This window comes from Ischnura elegans, chromosome 2 (assembly GCF_921293095.1).
Source record: "Ischnura elegans chromosome 2, ioIscEleg1.1, whole genome shotgun sequence".
NCBI lineage: Eukaryota > Metazoa > Arthropoda > Insecta > Odonata > Coenagrionidae > Ischnura > Ischnura elegans.
Window position 1 is genome coordinate 24,274,028 of NC_060247.1, and position 19,200 is coordinate 24,293,227.

At 39.7% G+C, this 19,200-nt stretch overlaps 1 long non-coding RNA gene across 1 annotated transcript in view; it reads left to right on the plus strand.

Moving 5' to 3' along the window:
* Positions 1-217: 217 nt before the first annotated feature.
* Positions 218-19,200, plus strand: part of LOC124174019 — a 44,390-nt gene continuing 25,407 nt past the window's right edge. The window contains exons 1-2 of the long non-coding RNA XR_006868837.1: positions 218-571; positions 16,562-16,791. This is a non-coding gene — a long non-coding RNA (uncharacterized LOC124174019). The remainder of the gene's footprint in view (positions 572-16,561; positions 16,792-19,200) is intronic.

Genomic DNA, 19,200 nt, shown 5'->3' on the forward strand with positions numbered 1-19,200 from the left:
CTATCGAATTCCAACAAATCAATCAAGAAAAGTTTTAAATATTTTTATTTTCATAGATGAAAACATAAAAATTGCTGCAATGTCTTCAAATGCTTTGATTTCATTAAATTAAAAATAATGATAGTTTATGATTCTTTCCATTTACAGGTCGAATCCAGCAGACAAACTCCACGCCAGTCTGAGTGGCTTTCGTACGAGATGCCGCAGGGAGAAATCTTCAGGCAGGAGCGAAAGGACAGAGAGGTTTCTGTCTTGGGAGCGAGAGGAGGAGAGTGGATGGATCTCCAATCGCTTCAGAGGATAATGAGAAAGGGTGAGAGAGGGAGAGACAAAGTGGGTTGGAGAAGAGAGTTTAGACCGAGAAGGAAATCTTGAGCCCCTGGCCATGGAGACGGTAAGCTGTTTGCGGTGTCGAAAAGAGGAAAGATTTGCAAGGGCATGGACAAGAGGATGTAATATAAGGAGGAATGTAGCCCCGACGAAGTAGTAGGCGGAGGAGAAGGAGACGGAGCAAGTGTGGAGGAAGAGGGACTGCGGAGAGGCCAGGAGTCGAGATTTCGGTTCTGTTTGGGTAAGTTTCTTCTTCGTCTCTTTGACGACTAACACCAAGGGGCAGCCGTCGAGTAAAGCGGAATTCTATTTCCAGAATGTGGGTCGGAAGGTTTCTCTCGAAAAGTTTTTCCTTGAGAAATCCTCCTGCGTCTCAATCGATCAGAGCGCGTGAAATTAATTTCGACTTTTTTCAGTTTTCAAAGATCGATTTTTTTGCAGTTAAAGTGCACGAATTTCTATCAATGGTAAAACGTTATCTAAAATAAGATAAGATTATCTAAATTGAATATTTAAAATGATCATTCAAAATACTATTGGACTCGATTGCTTATTTTCTCCAAATTTGACTACACCTATGCTCTCGACTGTACATTTTCGGCTCTAATCCTATAATTTAAGTTTTTGATCGATAAATTTCTATTTCTATTCACCATGTAGGATGAATTTTGTTATATACCAATTTCCTTCGGAGGTCAGTGGTAATAATTTTTAGTATATTTCGCAATTATTTAAATTTAAAGGAGACGGCAATCAAACATTTCTGATTTAATGAGGAGTATTGATTTTTGTTATTTTTCTCAAATGATTTGAAGTCTTAGGATTTTTACTCAACGTTATCACTAGCTTACTACTTACTTACCACTTACTTACTACTATTAAGACAAGGAAGGCAAAGGAGGTATCGATAGAAATAAATACCTACTTAATTAAGGTAAAACCTACCTTTTAACTTATAGTGTTAGTTGAGTTATCGTGGATATTTTCGCAGATGCTTTTCAACCATCGTAAATACTTAGTGAAACTATTTCAAAAGAGGCTGGCAGCAGTGGGAGGTTGTGGTTTCGTTACGAAGGTGAGGGGATAGATATTTGGGAGGTAGAGAGGGTGGTGGTGACGGACGAAGGGAAAACCTCTGGTGAGGCACGGCGCCAACTTCATTCGTCCTGAATATTTCACGAGGTCCGTGTGGCTGAGGAGCGTGGCTTACCCGAGCAGACCTACCGACGTATCCCATCCGTACATCCAACATCTCCCCGCCTTCTCATCTATCCGTCTTACCGGCTGGCGTGACCACCTTCGAGGAATACGTGGGTTTCTCTTCAATGCCCCTGGACTGCGTCCTTTGCCGCGGTGCGCCAATGCGCTCCGGGTCCCGTAGGATTAGGATGAGGAATGAGATCCAGTGGGAATGATCTCACTGTGGGAAAGTCTTCAATTTTACGCTTTGCGCATGCGTCAGTGCAACGAGTGGTGAACCTTTTGTCAGGTGAGTGCCAGATTTTATGAAATAAGAGAGTATATTTTGGCTCGCGTGCTACGTGCATTGTGGAATTCATTTTATATAGTGTAACACTACCAATTAATTCATCACAACTCACCTACTATTTGTTTGGTTTCGTGTAATCATAGGGTAGAGAAACACACTTAATTATAAAATAACATACACAAAATATCACTTTTACACTTTTATATTCAGAATATCATGAAATAAGACTAATTGGGCCCAATTTACTATCGATCATTATAACAAACAGATTGCATAACTTCCATTTATATTACAATGGGCTTTTAACTCTTCCCCTTGTGTATATATAATAATCATTCAAGTTTACTTATCGGGTTCACTGCTCGCGTCTCCACTCAAACACTGCCGGATGGTACAGTACTCCACAACTCCACTCTCTGCCTGATATCTTCCTCCTCGACCCCTCTCTCGATCTTTCTCCACTTTTTTTTATTCACGCGTCCTTCCTTCCATCGGTTCTCTCTCTTGTGGGCGCCTCCTTTTTCTTTGCGTCCTCTCTTTTTTTCTTATTCTTCCAATCTTATAAAACACGTCTTATACGTAGCTCTCTCAACCCACGACTCCCGCTTGTGTATTTCCTTTCCGCGTCCCTCACTACCATTCTTGCCTCCTCACTACCATTGTTAATTTTAAATTATTTACGAACAACATGGTGGCTTGTTTACATTACGTTACAATAGGTATCTACAAATTTCACATTTGTTTCTACCGTGATCATAATTGTAATACAAATAAGTATGGAGATGATTCTCGCTTGAGAAACACCCTAAAAAATTACTTCTGCCTCGGTGGCAAGGGTAAAAGTCCTCGTATGACAAACCGAAGGCCGTGGGTTCGAGTCACGCCTGGATATGATGGGCATTGGTGGTTTAAAATTGTGTTTAGTATACTTGTCTGTTAATTTTCAATTCTGTATTTCTCGTAATTGGTAAGAAATGTAATGTAAGAAATGTTAAAATCAATATTATTACTCACTGTTGAAGCTCGTTTCAAAACTGTAAGTGTCTCAAAATGAGCGGGAAATATAAGAAACTGGATGTCTATCCACTCAAATATCTCGATTGAAAAGACATACAATTTAAGAAGTCATATAGTCTGCCAAATATTTAAATTTGCAACCAAGGGTTGCACAAGTTAAATCCGCTATGTGCCGTACCGTACTTTCGCCTTATAGCTGTCTTTCCGGGAGGGGAACTCATTGCGCTAGCAACTCAAGGGAAGGGAAGGCGACCAATTTTCCACCACTCGTTTATAAACGCCCAGATTTCCCCGGCCACTCACGCCCGGGTGCTTTACGCCAAACCTTCAACCTCTCCCCCCCTCGCCACCCTCCGGAGACCTTCCCATCCTTTCAAACATAGCTCTTCCCTCCTCACCGTGGTGGTCCATCCCCTTGGCTCCTTTCCCCCCCTCTCACGCGTCCGTACTTGGAGAGCGTTCGCTTTCCTCTCCAGATGCCATTGTCTTTGGTCCAACTCTCCGGCCCGGCCGCCCGCCCTCCGACCCAAGTTCCTTAACTCCCAGGTTAAATAGCCGGAGAAGTGAGGCATAGGAATAGGGAATGGAGGGTTTCCTTGGCTGGCGCAGTACAAGGGGAACGGACGCAAAGGACCTCTCCGAGGGCCAGGGGAAAGAGAATGACTGTGGATTTGAAAGGGAGGAAGGGTTTCGGGAGGTTCCTTCTTGGTGTTCGTGTGTGTATACGTGGGATGAGGCTTTGGGTGAGAAAGGGGCAAGTGCCTTCAGCCGGCCCTACACGCTCCGCTGCTCTCTCCCTCGCTGCTCTTCAACTCCGGACGACCCCTGCCCACCACAATGCTCTCCCTTCTTAAGACACTCTCCTCAGTCCTTCGCATCTCCCCACTCTTCCCACCCTCACTCATCCCACCACTCTTCTCGCCCTCCTTCGGCCTTCTCCTCGGATCGTCCTCTTCTTCTTGCCATTCCTCCCTCCTTCCATTCTGCTTTCACGCCTACGCATGACGTAGTCTTAGACTCGTTACATTTTATCTACATCTATATACTACCCCGCCAGCCGCCTACAAAAGCGTATGGCAAACAAAAGCAAATGCTTTAACAAAATTACAACGAGTATTTATTAAAGTCCTTTGTAGTTCAGGGGATAACAGAATTCCCATATCTACTCGTTAGGTAAATGAAATCTCTCAAAATTTATCGCTTCTGTCGGACCTGTGAAAAAATGTGCATTATCAAGTGGATGTTTTTTTTTCTTATTCGGAAATATCTTCAAAATAGATACAAGTGCACTGTCTTTCATTAAAAAAATATTTATTTTACTTCGCAACAACTTCAAAATTCCATGGAAAATATGGGCGTATTGCCTTCATTATCGTGAGTGTCGTCGACATTTTAAAAAATAAGAGTTTTTATTGAACCGCGAATTAAAATCGCACAAAGTGAAACTAGTTTGATAAATGTCTTTGAAATATCTCTAAGTTTTACTGCTAGACACTAATAAAAATATGCTCACGCATATCGCAAAGATTTTAATCGAAAATATTGAGTTGAAGTATATTGAGTTAGTAGCCGATTAAACTATTTAAGCTTGGCTACATGGACATAGTGTAGAATTTTCTTTATTTTAGCGAAATTACTCATCAAATGTGAAATAAGTCGAAAATATTTTGAAAACCTTATGGAAAGTAGTCATTGGGAATCACATTTGACGTTAACCACTGCGGTTAATTTCATACAATATCAGCATTAAGCAGTGTCATGGGAGTTTTGGATACAGAGATTTTTTCCTGCAATTATTCCAGATTTCATCTAACCCTCCTACCATTCAAAATCTCATAAAAATATTGGACTCTTGAGAAAACTCTAGGCCGTAAGGTCTCCTGTGTTGGATGAGTGAGTCACAAAGTTAAGGACTCACCTTCAAGTCGCTGTAGATCCAAATATGCACTATGCTAAGAGGTTTATGGCCCGGTTTTCTTCACTTCACTTCTTAATTTTTATCTAGATTTATAGGTACAAGTGACTTTGATAGTCTAATCAAAGTGTGCATGAACATTTTTTAGTCGTCACAATAGTCTAATATTCCTTTGAAATGTTATACGTGCGCTATCTCAAGTTAGGATTTGCAGAATAGCTTCGACAAATTGAAGGTATTTATTTGATATAAAGAATGAATTTGACAGTTACGTCTTTTTTCCTATGAAAACGTGGGCCTTGAGGACTCAAGAATCACAACGAATTAGTAGACGTATAAAATGGCTCCCGGCTTGATTTGATGGAAGCTCGTTATATCCACGACGAAAGAACACAAATGGTAATTTACACACTTTTTAATTCAAAACCTCAACAATGTGGGTCAGTTGTTGGGTTTTGGAATTAAAAAGTGTGGAAATTACCATTTGTGTTCTTTCATCATGGGTCAGTAGACTTTACCCTTAACCATTTCTAACCCAGAGCTGCTTCTGAGAGAAATAAAATTTCAAGATATTTCACTCTGAAAACTTGTGCTCTCAACCATCATTATCATGGCAGCTAAATCGGTACCTCCACTGCGCAAACGCTCAACAATCGCCCACTGAATCAAATCCGCTCATCTAGTAATATAAGGGCTATTGTAACGTCGCGTCCTTGATGTTGGGCATGATTAATTATGCCATGGTCCTTGGATTATACATTGGCATATTTAGGTTTACATTGCTGTTTTTGAGTTTATTGCATTTATGTTTGAATTGTATTTTTGTTTGCATGCATGTTTATGTTTATATTGCTGTTTTGGGAGTTGAGGGCGCTATGGTGATCGGAGTGTAAGTAAGGGATTGTTATGAAGAGAGCCATATTGGAGGCAGGAGATAGAATAAAGCTCCAGAGAGTATAGATGTCTATTATTGTTAGAGATTAAAAATAGGGTTGCGACATCACACTATCTAGATGAGCGGATTTGATTCGTTGGGCGATTGCTGAGCATTTTATGCAGTGGAGGTATCGAAATATTTCATCATTATAATTTACACCACAAAATAATGCGCAGTTTAGAATTTCCTAAATAGACTGGGAAATTTACACATTTTTGATGTTACTTTTGCTAGAGGCAACAGTGGGCAATAAAGGGTTCACCAATTAGCCTTCCAGGGAATACTAATTTTTATTCCGGGGGGTATGTCCTTGTATCCGTAATTCCGTGTACGTCGCTGATTGTATTTGACAATATGTTCTATGCACCATTGAGGCACAAGCATTTTCTTCAATCTAGCCTCCTCCTCTCTCTCTCTTTCCCTCACCGTGTTACCTCTAATGACACGTTTTATTTTCGCGAGTCATTTTTTCTCTGGCCATCCTTTATCCCCTTCTCACCCTTCCCGTGGCCTAATGGCCAGGGCCTTCCTCCTCATCCTCGTTCGTCATCCCATCCGATCCGCCCACTGCCCTGCCCCGCCCCGCCCCCCTCACTTGGACCTCCAAAAACTCTCCTCAAACTTGAAAGACGCCGTGTCCCTCCCTCCCACCCTCTGCTTCTTCCACACCTCTTTCTCTCCCCTTGCCCTCGCCTCCCTTTCGGGTCTGCGGGAACATTCATTTCAGTCTCCTCGTAATTTACGACCGGGCTCAAAGATTTTCTCGACTACGGTGCCAGAGGCATCTTGGGAAAGGAAGGTTTTTGAGGCGAGGGCCGAGCGAGGGTGTTTTTGGGCAGGATCAAGAGGGAGGGAGGTAGGGCAGGGCGACAGGGGAGATAGATCGGCGAGTGGGCGGGGAAATACTACTCCATTTACACTACTGCTAACTAGCGAAGGTATTAAGAGCTGTAGGGCGTTCAGGTCATCGATACACAGATTTTAGACGATACTGTTAAAAATTTTATTTCAGTACTTTACACGTTATATAATACAGAACACTAGGGTGCTGTAGTTTAATTATTACAATTAATTTTAAAAAGTTCGCAGGAAAATTTCATTAGAACAGTTTTCAAATTCAAAAAAATGAAATCACACCCGGTAATCTCACTTTTGAGTCCTCAACGCATTTTTATCAACAGAATAGACTAGATTTATGTTTTTCTTGCCAATTTTTATATTCATTCAAGAATATATCTACAAATAGGGAGGTAGACTCGAAAGATTGCGGTTATAGTAAAGAAATGAAATGCTATTACTATTCTTCACGGAGGATTAAAATATTACTGAAAGGGAATAAAAGGAATTTTGGAGAGGAAATATCGCTAGATGTTATACTCGTTGGATATATGTACGCTGCACGTTAAATGTGCTCTGATGAATTGAATGAAATCATAATAGGAGACTCTCACGTGGAGTTAACTATCTCTGTCTCTTATTTGATGCGGATGAATATTTTTTTAGCTTTGATTTGGCGTGAAAGAAGGCTAAAGTTACTTTGTAAATTCACCTTTTTTACGATAGGCGTGGTCTTCTTGCGAATAATTACGTGCCAAGTCAAACACGTAACTTTAACCAATTTCTAGTAACGATGCGATCATGGCAAAATATAGGATGGATGCAGAGCGGACTTCTGCGAACGTATACCTTGAGGGCGGGTAGGGGAGTTTGTTTCCCCGTTGGATCGCATTGGGGGATACATAAGGTCGGAGAAGGCGACTCCCCGAGGCGGTCGTTACCATGGGTTTGCGCTCTCGGTTGTCGGCCCTTCCGCGGGGGCGGAGTCCGAGGAGGAGAAGGGGAGGAAGGACGGGGGTGGAGATTTTCGGTGGGTTTGGACAGAGGAGCCGGCTCCAAGGGAGGGAGGGCGGGGGTGGGAGGGGGGCGCCATTTTCACCCCGGGCTAAATCCTTTTGAGAAGAAGCGGTGCATTGTGGAAGGGAATGGTTCAAGGGCAGAAAGGGTTTTCATCTTTGTTCTCGTGCTTTGGACACGGGATTTGGATCCCCGCGCCATGTGCTCTCATTCCGTGGTATGCATTCGGTTTAGGATTAGAAAGGGGTCAAAAGCTGGGATTTTGCTTGCTCCGGGAGGGAAAGCTAATGGAAGTCATCCCTACTGCAAAGATTGTGGTGGGTTATATATTTGTACGCTGCTTAAGCGCGTCCGTAGGAATGACATAAAACTCAGCTGCAATTTTAATATACATGTTATATATAAAGGAGTGAAAATGATGAAATAAACAATGCCATTGAAGAATAAACCTTACTTTAAATTTAGTATAAACGCCAAGAGAAGAAATTCCAGACGAAAAAATGATTTTACATGGCTTTGATTGGAACTCGGATTCGTGGCTCAAGATAACAATGATTTGGTGGTGTAAGTTGTTGATACTTGATCAAAGATAGGACATTTGGGTTCGAATCTTAGTCTAGACGAATGTTAGTTTTACCGCAGATATTTTCCTGGAAGTTTTTTAATTTCTCATTCGTGTGCCCGGGGTTTTGTTATGATTGACTTTCGTCGTCAAGTTTCGAAGTGACTGTAAATGGAATGAAATTTAAATGTAATAATGCTTAAACGAATTACCATTGTCATTTAGATTGTAAGGACTAAAAAAACCTTGACAAACTGAGTAGTCAGTGTACCCTCGAAAGTTTCGATTGAATAATTGAATTTTCTCCGCGTTGGGAATGAAACATGAACGATCTGGATTTGGTAAAATAACTGACTCGTTCATCCATTAGAAATATAATCAAAGAAAAATGAAGTAAAAGTAGTATTAATGAAACTTATTATAAGAACTGAATAATGGTATGCGTAGGAAAATTGTTTTGATTGAATGATATGTATTTAATCTTTGCCAAACTGTTGGTATTTGGAACTTTATATACCGAGAAACACACATTTTCTGAGAAATCATATTATATATTAAAACTTTTCCCAAAAAGCAATTTTAAGAATAAAAATCCCTGTAAAGACATTTTTTAGGATTACGACGTTCCGCATGGATGATCTGAACGGAAGAGGTAGAAAAAAATGCAAATCCAATATAGCGACCTAAAAGAATCAGCCTTATGGGACGAAGGGTGGAGATTTCATAATGGGGCGAGAAGAAAATTTCTCTACCCACCAGATGCGGAAAGAAAGAAAATGCTTCCCGCATGAACGAAATTCAGCTATTTTTCTCTTCTAATCTTCCGACCCCTAAAATTCATTTAAAGGTGGTAATCCACTCTAGTAAGCCTCGTAACTTAGCAGGTTTGTGCGGTGGTTTTCCAACTACCTTTGGCTCTGTTTTTTTTCTTCAATACTGATCTCTCTTTATTTTTCTACATGTCATTGTTCTTGAAAGATAACTCTTAACCACTCATACCATATCTTTTCTCTTCATTATGCAATTCATTAATTTTATCCCGCTGTCACCTACGCACCCAAAATTCGACAGCCATTCTTGAGTAGATATACTGCTTAATCTCTACCTTTGCCACGCTTCTTGTGTCAGGCGTATAACAGATACCATTCCACACTAATCTATTTCATCGCCGGGAATGAAACTTTTCTAATACAGGATCTTCAAGGAATGATGCCGCAGCGGATATTGTGGTTCATTGATTTTTCTTATTGGATGGGATATGAGTATTGCAATTTAAAATAGGAATTTTTAAGTAAAATTTAATAACGCAATAAGTAATAAATTTGAATGTAATTACTAAGAGTGTGACTGGGATCATATTGAATAGGACCTACATCGGAAAGCTTTCAATCTCTGGGGATTTTCTACAACCCATTTGCACCGCTTCTGACGATATTGCATTAATATTTTTGTATGCTACAACTTAACTTCTCAAGCTCTCGAGTGAAAAACCACCTCACCTCCAGACTTCTAATCTGGCTTTCTCCACATCTATCCTTCCCATTCTCATCTCCGCTACAACTCTTTCCTTCTTTCCATTCTCCCCTTTCATCTTCTATCTTCCCCTCTTCCTGCCTCGTCTCCTCCCTCCCTCCTCAATCAGCTTCTTCCCCGTCTCTTCGCGGAAAGCCGCGGGAGTGATTTTTTTTAAACGCGATTAGTCTCAAGGAGTAAATCTCTTTATGGTGTCAATTAGTCGGGGCGGAAAAAATGGCGCAGTCGGAGAAGCGGATGCTGGGGTGGGCGTGCGTTGAGCAGGGTGGGGGAGGAAGTGTCGGGGAGAAAAGAGAAGAAGAAAGCGGTGCGCGCGAGATTGGGGAGTTTCATAATAAGACGAGACGGCGAGGGAGAATGGGAGACAAGATTGCGGTATACAGCGCTGAGAAAGAAGAGAAAGAGGTGCAATTGATGTTTTATTTTGGGTGAACATCATTTTCCTGTCTGTATAAGTATATCCTCCGTGCAATATTTCTAGAACCTTCGATTACCTTAGGAACTTGGCTACTTCCTTAACGAATTTCACGGAGCTAGTGAATTAAAGATAGTGAAGTGAGAGATAAAGTTGACAGATATTATAAAAAAATGAGGATTGATTCCTAATCCTGTTGTATTTTTATCATATATATCGTTTGGCATCTCATTGCAACATCTAAATTGTGAGTATTTCAACTTGGAGATATTTAAATAGTCGCTACACCGATGGACGTGGCGAGTTTTGGTTTCTGTTTGGTCAAACACTATTTTGGATAATAATTGAACTGCATTTCGACAAAATCAGATTATTTTTGTAAATATAACAAATCATTCGAAATGTTTAATATAATAGTACATTTTAAACGTCTGTCACACCAACACACAAACTTCTTGAACTGATGTTGATAAATCAGTAAAATGCATTTTTGAATTGCTAAGTCCCTCGATCGTTTCACCATTGTTGTCAGCACCATAGCCGCTGAAAAAATTTTAAATACTATTTTTTCCGATTACTATTATTATTTCATGAATATACTGATAGAGTTGAAAAAATGGATTGCTCGTTTCATTCTGTTATTATTTTTCTCTCTCTCCTATTATCGGTGGCAAAACGTGTATGTTGATAACCCATATGAGTAAAAGGACTGAGAATGTTTTAATCTCCTTGCTCATTCTGTTATAATAACCTAGAGCGATTCCTAATCCAAAGCTAATCGGCCAATTGATTGAGTAGATATTGAGACGCATCTGTGATAATTTCACGGACTTCTAGAACGGTTTAAAACCAAAATTGTCAATTTAACAAGGGTCAGACGCGAATATGAATACTGTTTAACTGTAATTCTATATAATTTTGGTCTGTGAATAAAATTAATCAACCCTGTATCCCCCTGATTATTAATAGATTCGCGTCAAATTAGAGAATTGAATTGCGGTTTTAAATTATATTGTACGTTTCTAGCATGTAAAGGAACTATTTAAATAAGTAATTATCTTTCCAACACAATCTATCATGGGCGGGAAAGAACGGTTTGAAATCAGGCGAGCATCTCCGCGCCGTCTCTCGAGGAAATGAACCTCAATTGACTGATCCTTGCTTGAGGAGGAGAGATGTGGAGGGGGGTCAGAGGGGGGGCGCTAAATCAGGTGTGCTAAACAAGGAGGAGGGGGGGATGAGGAAGGAAAGCGGGAGGAAGGGGAGAATGAAAGGGTGGAGGGAGGGGAGATTCGGTGGGTGTTTTAAGGAAGGGCGCCGCGTCTCTGTCCTCCGTCTGTCTGTGGGGGTGGGCCTGAGTGATAGGACCCCGACGGAGACATCTGGGCGATGGTGATGATGATGACTACGACGCCTGTGCGGTGGATGGCGGAGCGGAGGCACCGGAAATTGCCCCCTCCCGCCGACGGTGAAAAGTGCGTAATTTCGAGTTGTTAAACTCGCAGTTTATCAGAGACGCGACATTGCCTCTTCGATTCTGATTCGGTCGGTTCTCCTCTCGCACGCCTCCTCACCGCCCATCCCCCACGGTATGTCGTCGCCTTCCTTCTCATTTCCTTATCCTCCTCCTCCTCTCGACTTCCGACGTCGGGTGTGATGGGGTGGCAGGGCTTAAACGTTTGCCGCCCGCCCTCCTCATCTACAGCTTCCCCTCCACTCCCCTTACTTTCCCCCCTCCCTCCCTTCACGCGCGAAAAGACGAAAGCCACTAAGTTAATTGGTGTCGACGCCGTTTTCTTCATCGGATCTTGAAAAAAAGAGTTTCTTTTTCGCCTTTCTTCATTTTCTTTACCCACGTGCCCATTCGTCCCCTTTTTGTAGTAAGGGAAACGGTGGGCTCAAATTGGCCGCAAATGAAGGAGTTATTTTTTGTTTACTCAGGACTGAGTGCACATGTATTACGTTCTATAATTCATTTTCAAAACATTTGTTTTTTATTCGTTAAATATATCGATTTCCATTTTACTATAAAATGTTTAGGCATTAATTGCTTCTTCGCCACATTATATACCCATCTCACGCCCCCATTGATTCCCTTCAGTGGTAGGGTCATATATGTCTAAATGTCCTTTACTTATGTTTCACAAATTATTTGGCTGTGGCATGTTGTTTCCTTTTAACTTTTCAGTGATAGGTTAGTCAAGCCATATTGGCTAATGCTTATGATTTTTATAAGAACATTCTGTCAAATTTTATTTCAGGTTTAGGGTCAGTAGACAGGTCAATTGATGTTGTTGTCGTATCATTCATCGATCGCTATGAAGTTTCTTGTTGGTGTCCTTCTTACTTTTACTTGCAGGCCTTCTGGTTTATTCATGTAATTGGGACATAAATGGATTCAACCGTCCATAGTTCACAAATGCTTTCATTGATAACCTTGTATTTTGTTTTTGTTTTAGGGAAATTGTTTGTGTTTTTTTGTAATGGAGCTCGTGATTTTTTTGGAATTATTTCAGTATTCAATATGATCAGGATAACAAAATTTTAGCACTCTTCAGTTCGCTGTCTGACAGTTGTTCAAATTGTGTTCGCCTTCAATTTCCTATTCTTTGACTTTGTCTAATTTTGACTGCTCCATTAATATCAATTATAAATTACGGTAGTGCGCTTGCTATCGGTATTTTGATACACCTCGAGCTATTTTACTTATATTCATTTCAAATTATTTCATATGATTGCTTTATTTATCATAATCGTATTTGTTTTACGGAAAATTTAATTCCCTCCCGAAATTATTCAAGCAAAATTAATATTGGAGATGTATTTTGATGATGATTTTAGGGTGAATTTCCAAAACAATCGAAATTATAAGCAGTGCCGTAGTTGGGCCGGTACGGCGTACCCCCTAAAATCCAAACTCGTTTTAAGCGTACTGTTTAAAAAACCTTCGCGGCCGGAAGTATAATACATGTTTAGATGTTGGAATTTTTGGTGAGTACCTCCAAATTTTTTTCCAGCTACAGCACTGATCATAAGCAATTAAATTAATTAAATTGACCTTTATAGCAATTTGTGCTTGCAACTAATTGCATTTTGAGGAAATTATCTATAATGGAGCTCGAGTATTTTTTTTCAGGAGTCATTCCATTGCTGCCTAATATTTTTCATCGCTTCTATTAAGCTAAACTTGTTCACCTGCCGCCTACCTCAAAAGGTTCGGATATTTGTGATTTGATCATGTAAGATATATTTTTAATTTTTAGAAACGGAGCGACATTTCATTTTTATTGAGTGAAAATATTTTCCAGCGTATAAAGAATGTGATTCACTGTAAATTAGAAATATTGAAAAATATTATTAAATGTCACACGGTGAATTCAGGATTTTAATTGCATTGAAAAAGTATAAATATTCATTCATTTACTGGTGTATATTTTATATATCCATTTTCCATCATTATTTTCGTTCTAGGACTCTATAATCTATCTTTAATATAAACGGCAAATTTTTGTGCAAATATTTATTCTCATCTGCAGGACGCCTGATGATAGAATTTTATCTTGAAGCGGGAAGAAACATTTTATCATACTTTATTGGATGCAAAATGTCTTCTATGTGACTTTAATCGGCATAAAATGCTTTTGCCTTAATATCAAACCCTGCATCTATCTTTTTAAACGCCTTGGAAAATTAATATAACTCATAATTACCCATGAGACATTTTAGGCATCAGTAGGTAGCATAAATAAATTCTGTGCATTATTTAAATTTCCAAAAACAAGGCTCACTTACCCACCTAATAACTGTATTTTCAATGAAAATATAGTGTCCCGTACGTACCGGTGCGTGTAGGACAATGTCTCTAAAAATCAATAGCTTGTTGAAATAATTTAGCAGAATATCCGAAAGTGCGTTTATGGGAAGAAATGTAGCTTTATTTATTTCGTTCCAATTTCAAAAATGTAACACATGTAATTTTTGTGCAACGAACGGGACACTAATATTACTTCTTTCCGTCTTATATTGAATAATATTAATTCCGCTTTACAAACTGATCCCCGCAATGCAGGTCATCAGTAACACTGGTAATTGAACGAGAGGAAGAAACGTTTTCCTATCATGATTAAAAAATAGGAAGATATTGTTTAAGATTTGGTATGTCTATCATTCAAGTAACATTTAAGTAATATGGCAATGACCTTAGTAGGAAAGGCTATTGCAGAGTACTATAGCTGGACTATTACTAAATTTTGATTAGATGTTGTCTTTTAGACTTTAGAAATAAGGAGAGTAATACTTTCATTGGTATACGGCCTAATTTTATTTTTCTGGGTTTTGTCCCTATTTTTGTAGACTGCTCCTGTAAACGTTTATAATCGGTCTTTATACCTTTTGGCTTCTCTAAAGTATTCATTAATCTTATCTAAAGACCTCCTCACAATATTATCTAAAATATTACTCCGCGGAAGTTTAGATTAATTTTTCTCGGGTCCAATGGCATAGTGTAAAACGCCTAATTTGGCCATAAGTTAATTTCTTTTTTATTTGTAAAGAAATACATTCATATACTCATCTTTGTTTTCTGATATTTTTAATCACAAGTAAAAGAACAATGTGTGCTGATTTTGTGCCAGATTTTCCTTTGGTTTTTCTAAATCTTTTGTAGTCTTTACTTTTCTTTGAACTAGAATGTTGTTTCTATGCCGTGATTATTCATTTTTTGCGAGAATGAAATGTATCTTTTCCAAGCTGGGAGGCGTATGACATTTGTGTACAATTAAGATAAAGGCAGCTTCGGAGCTAAAAGAGTATTTTGTGCGATATTAGGGACAAAGGAGGAGAAGAAAAATTCATAATTTCAGGCTTCATTTAACGTTTGAGTTTAATTTCTGAAGCATTGATAAGTAGAACCATTCTCTGTTGAGATTTTAAATACTTTTTTTCAGGTTTCCCTATAATATTTTTTATGAGAACGTGACTTGTTTCCCATTGGTAGGGAAAATATTGTTGATGGTACACTTAATCAATTCATTTATCAAGTAGACGATATTGAATGATACAATAAGCTCCATTATGATAAAATTAGACCCAGATGCATAGGAATCTGATAAATATTGGTAGATTCGCTTGCGGATCCTTGTCGAGCTTTCTTAATGGAATTATTGCTCTGTATCAATTGTAACAAAAATGTTTCAAAGCTTCTGGTTTCAATATTTACACGTCTCATCTCATACAATTAAAGAAGGGGAAATATAGGTACGTATTAAGTGTCGACTATTTGGTTAATGTTGGTGTTGGTTGGGGGACTCCTACATTGACATAAAACTGGCAAAGTGGTGATTGAACCTAAAAATAATGAATGCGATCCAGTTTTGGAATTACTCTGCTATCTTCAGACACGCAATTTAACAATAGTGTGTAGGCACATCGGGGCAATTATATCCTGTTGCAGAGGCTATAAGTATTAGAGAGCAGGTTCCTTATTGGGATATGAGGTCTAACGTGCTTCTATCCTCGAAAGGAAATAGTGGAAGAGCGGAAGTTTTAACCACGATGGCTCACTAGGCCACTACTACCTTTCTATTATACATATATGGAATCCCTTTGGCTCCCTCATCAGAACTTTTCCAATACGTTTTATTGAATATTAGTCTACTTCCTCTTACTTATGCATTATAATGGATGTGTGAATTTAAATACTTTGCCTTGATGTGAATGTGAATAACTAAGATAAAAATTGCATTTTAGCAAGCTTCTATTATTTGCTACGATATCGAAATCGGAAGAGAATTAGTGATTCGTTGATGAATTCTTACGGTTGATATAACTTCCACTTATGAATCGATTTTGACTTGGTGATTGTGTTTGCAATTTCCAACAGGTTGATTCAATTATGATTTAAATCATATAAATATCGGTTATAAATTATTATTAAATTATTATAAATTATTTAAATAAATTATATAAATTATAAATTATTATAAATATCGGTTATCGGTAATAAAAATGCCGGCCTCGGTGGCGTAGGGATAACGTTCTCGCCTGCCAAACAAGAGGTCGCGGGTTCGAGTCCCGCCTGGGCAGGTTTCCCCGGTCCAGGGCATGGTCGTTTGTGTTACGTTTACTTGTTACATTTGTTGAACACCCCGGTGTAAAATGGCCAATAAGAGCTGTATCCGGTGGTTTGGGAATAAAAAAAAAAAAAGTTGTATTTATCTGATGTAATCATAATAATTACACATTGAGAAAGCATTCGTCCTCCATTGCTACAGAATTTAATACCTTTTAAGCAGCTGTCATAAGCCATCCGTCCTTGGCGAGCTTGTCGTCATAATTAGCAAATCATGCAATTTCATCATCCAAAGATGCTTGCTTTCCCGGCGTTTTCTTTCCCCTCCCTATCTAGCTTCACGCCTTCCTCGCTTCAGAAAGACGGAGGCTTGCTTCTCTTCTCCCGCGCGTCCGCTCACTCTAACGGCTTTGCTTCCCTTTTGTCCCGCCACCTCCAGGTTCCCCGGCGAAGGTGATTGTTCGGAGAGAGCCAGCAGCCTCGGGAGTTTGTCAACGTCTCGTCCGGAAGATTGCTATTGCACTCGGGTTGGTGGGGATGAGCACATGGGCTCATCATCTCCGGATTCGAGCGGCTTGGAAGAAAAGGAGGAGGAAGAAGGAGATGAAGGCCGTCGAGAGAGATACTAGGTGGTTCATGGCTCTGCATCGGAACATACCCGCTTTGGAGGTGAGATAATGTTTAAAAAAGGTACCGATTCGGTAGTATATTATATTACTCTAAATATTTAGTCTATTATTGACTTGTTTTTTTTAAATATTAATGTCGAAATACTGTCATGTAGAACAGAGCATGCCCATTTTTTCAGTAATCTTTTGATGAAGGATTTTCTCGGTAAAAAATCACTATCAAATACGGTCGAGAAGCAAACGTTTCGTGAGCAACTTTTTAAAATGCTGATCTTAAACGTGTTTCTCCAAACCCATGAATTTGCATTCTTCACATTGCATCACTGTTGTGTACCATGAAGTGATACGCTCTAACATTTCGCGAGTGTATGCCATTTATATTTAGTTATTATATTCCCTATGATTAGCTTGCAATCACATTAAAGTTCAACGTATGCAAGCTATTGAGATGAAATGGTAGGGAAACTTTTATTCACAATAGATATTACCATTGTCATTACGTAAGTATGAAGAGAATTACCCTTACTTCACGTTTCTGAACAACGCCAAGGGAGCTAAGGAAAAGAGAATTGTGTTCAGCGGTACGGGAAGGGTTTATTATGAAAAAGACGGGAGGAAGAGGGTGAGAAATTTAGAGGAACGCGTCTGAGCGGATATGGACGGCCACTGTCCCCCAGAGGCAAAGGACTCGGGCAGGAGGACTGGAGTGCCGAAGGTATGTATATACAACCGTACTACATACTTCTCGACAACTACCACAGCTGAGGCGCAGCGACGCATCGGGACGTCCATATCATCGGAGAGCGAGGTTCTGGGGGAGAGTTGCATATCTTGAGCGGAGACAAAGGCCGCGGGACAACGGGATTCTTCCGTCTTTGGCTCCCCATTTCCTTATCACGGAGAGCGCCATCTTTTGTTCAGCCAACCACGATGATGAGCCCGACAGCTCAGCAAATTCGCCGGCTGTGCTAATACGGGTCGCTATGGAAGGGGAGAAGAGAGAGGGAAGAGAACATTACCATTCCTCAGGAGAGGAGTTGAAGAAAGAGGGGATAAAAAAAGATAAGGAGAGACACTTATGTCGTCTTCTTTATTTTTAAACTCTGGAGCGAGCGCATCGTCGTCAAACCAGCCGTACAATTCATTTAAGAGTCGCATTGTTTTTATGTTTATTTATTTTTTTCCTTGCTCGTGTAGCCGTCGCGAAATACGTGGGACTGGGGGGTAGCAGCGTCCTAATCCCTCCAACGCCCGCCTCATTCCTCGCAGAGCGCACGAACTTCGACGCCTTCGCGTCGTTTCTTTCATTAGAATTCAAGTTTCCTACCTCCAAGCCTTCTCCTCCTTCTTGGCGTTTGTGTATCTTAAAAATGCACATTCAATTTCCATCTGCACATCTCGGCTCTCGATCCCTCCTTGCTTTCATTGGCAGCTCAAAATCCCCACCCTCCCTCTCCTCCATCCCCTCCCCGATCCGTCCTTCTTCCCTCTTCATTCTCCTCGGGCTCCTTTTCTCTTCTTAATTTCCCTCAATTCCGACATGGTGACGCTGTTGTTCCTATAGAATCGCTTGCCTTTTGTTCGATTCTATGTATCTCTTCCATTTGCACTAACTCGCTAATTTTTTTTCTCACGTTGGGAAAGAGATGGTCTGTTTCGGTCGGGGATTATTTTTTGTATTAATAACTTAAAAATGTTTCATGAGGAATTAACCATAACGAGGCCATGAAAGTCCATTACAATAATTGGAGCGAGAGCTCTTTTTCTCGATCTATTGTTGCGGTTAGGGATTTGTGCTTGTTTTTTTTTTCCTCCAAGCTCGAAAAGGAGCATTTTTCTCACTCTAATTCTGGTTTTCATTCCCTTGACGTGTATCTTGAGATGATCTCTTTTGTGCATATCCCTCGCTCCGTGAGTACACAATGCGTAATAAGGCTTGAAGAACGAAGTCAATCTCCTCATTAAGCCTTAATTGCTTGGGTAAGTTATAGCACGCTCTGTGGGACCCATACAATCTTAAATCTAAACCAAATAGTTGTGTGAATACCTTTTCAATGATGCGGTTTCTAATACAAAAGCTTAAGTTAGACAATGGGTGAAAAGTCGTCTATAGTTAACCCACTCTAGAGGTTTGAGTTAATTCATAAAAAATGTGTCACCGCAGTTTTATGGATGGTAGGTAATTCGATTAATATCTTTATGAAATTATCCTTTGATGCAGGTAAGGTTATTGAGAATCAATTGGTTTCATTGAAACAGTAATAACAGAGTTTAAGATTGTAAATATTTTTTCATCTGAAATGTTTACGAGCCAATGATATTTAAAATAGGAATTTCGAAATAATTGGATATTTTTGGAAAGATTTTTTATTGTCATGTTCATGTTTCATCTCATTCATCTAAGAAGTTTTTTTTTTAATTTCGTTGATGCTTGGTAGGATTTCAGCAA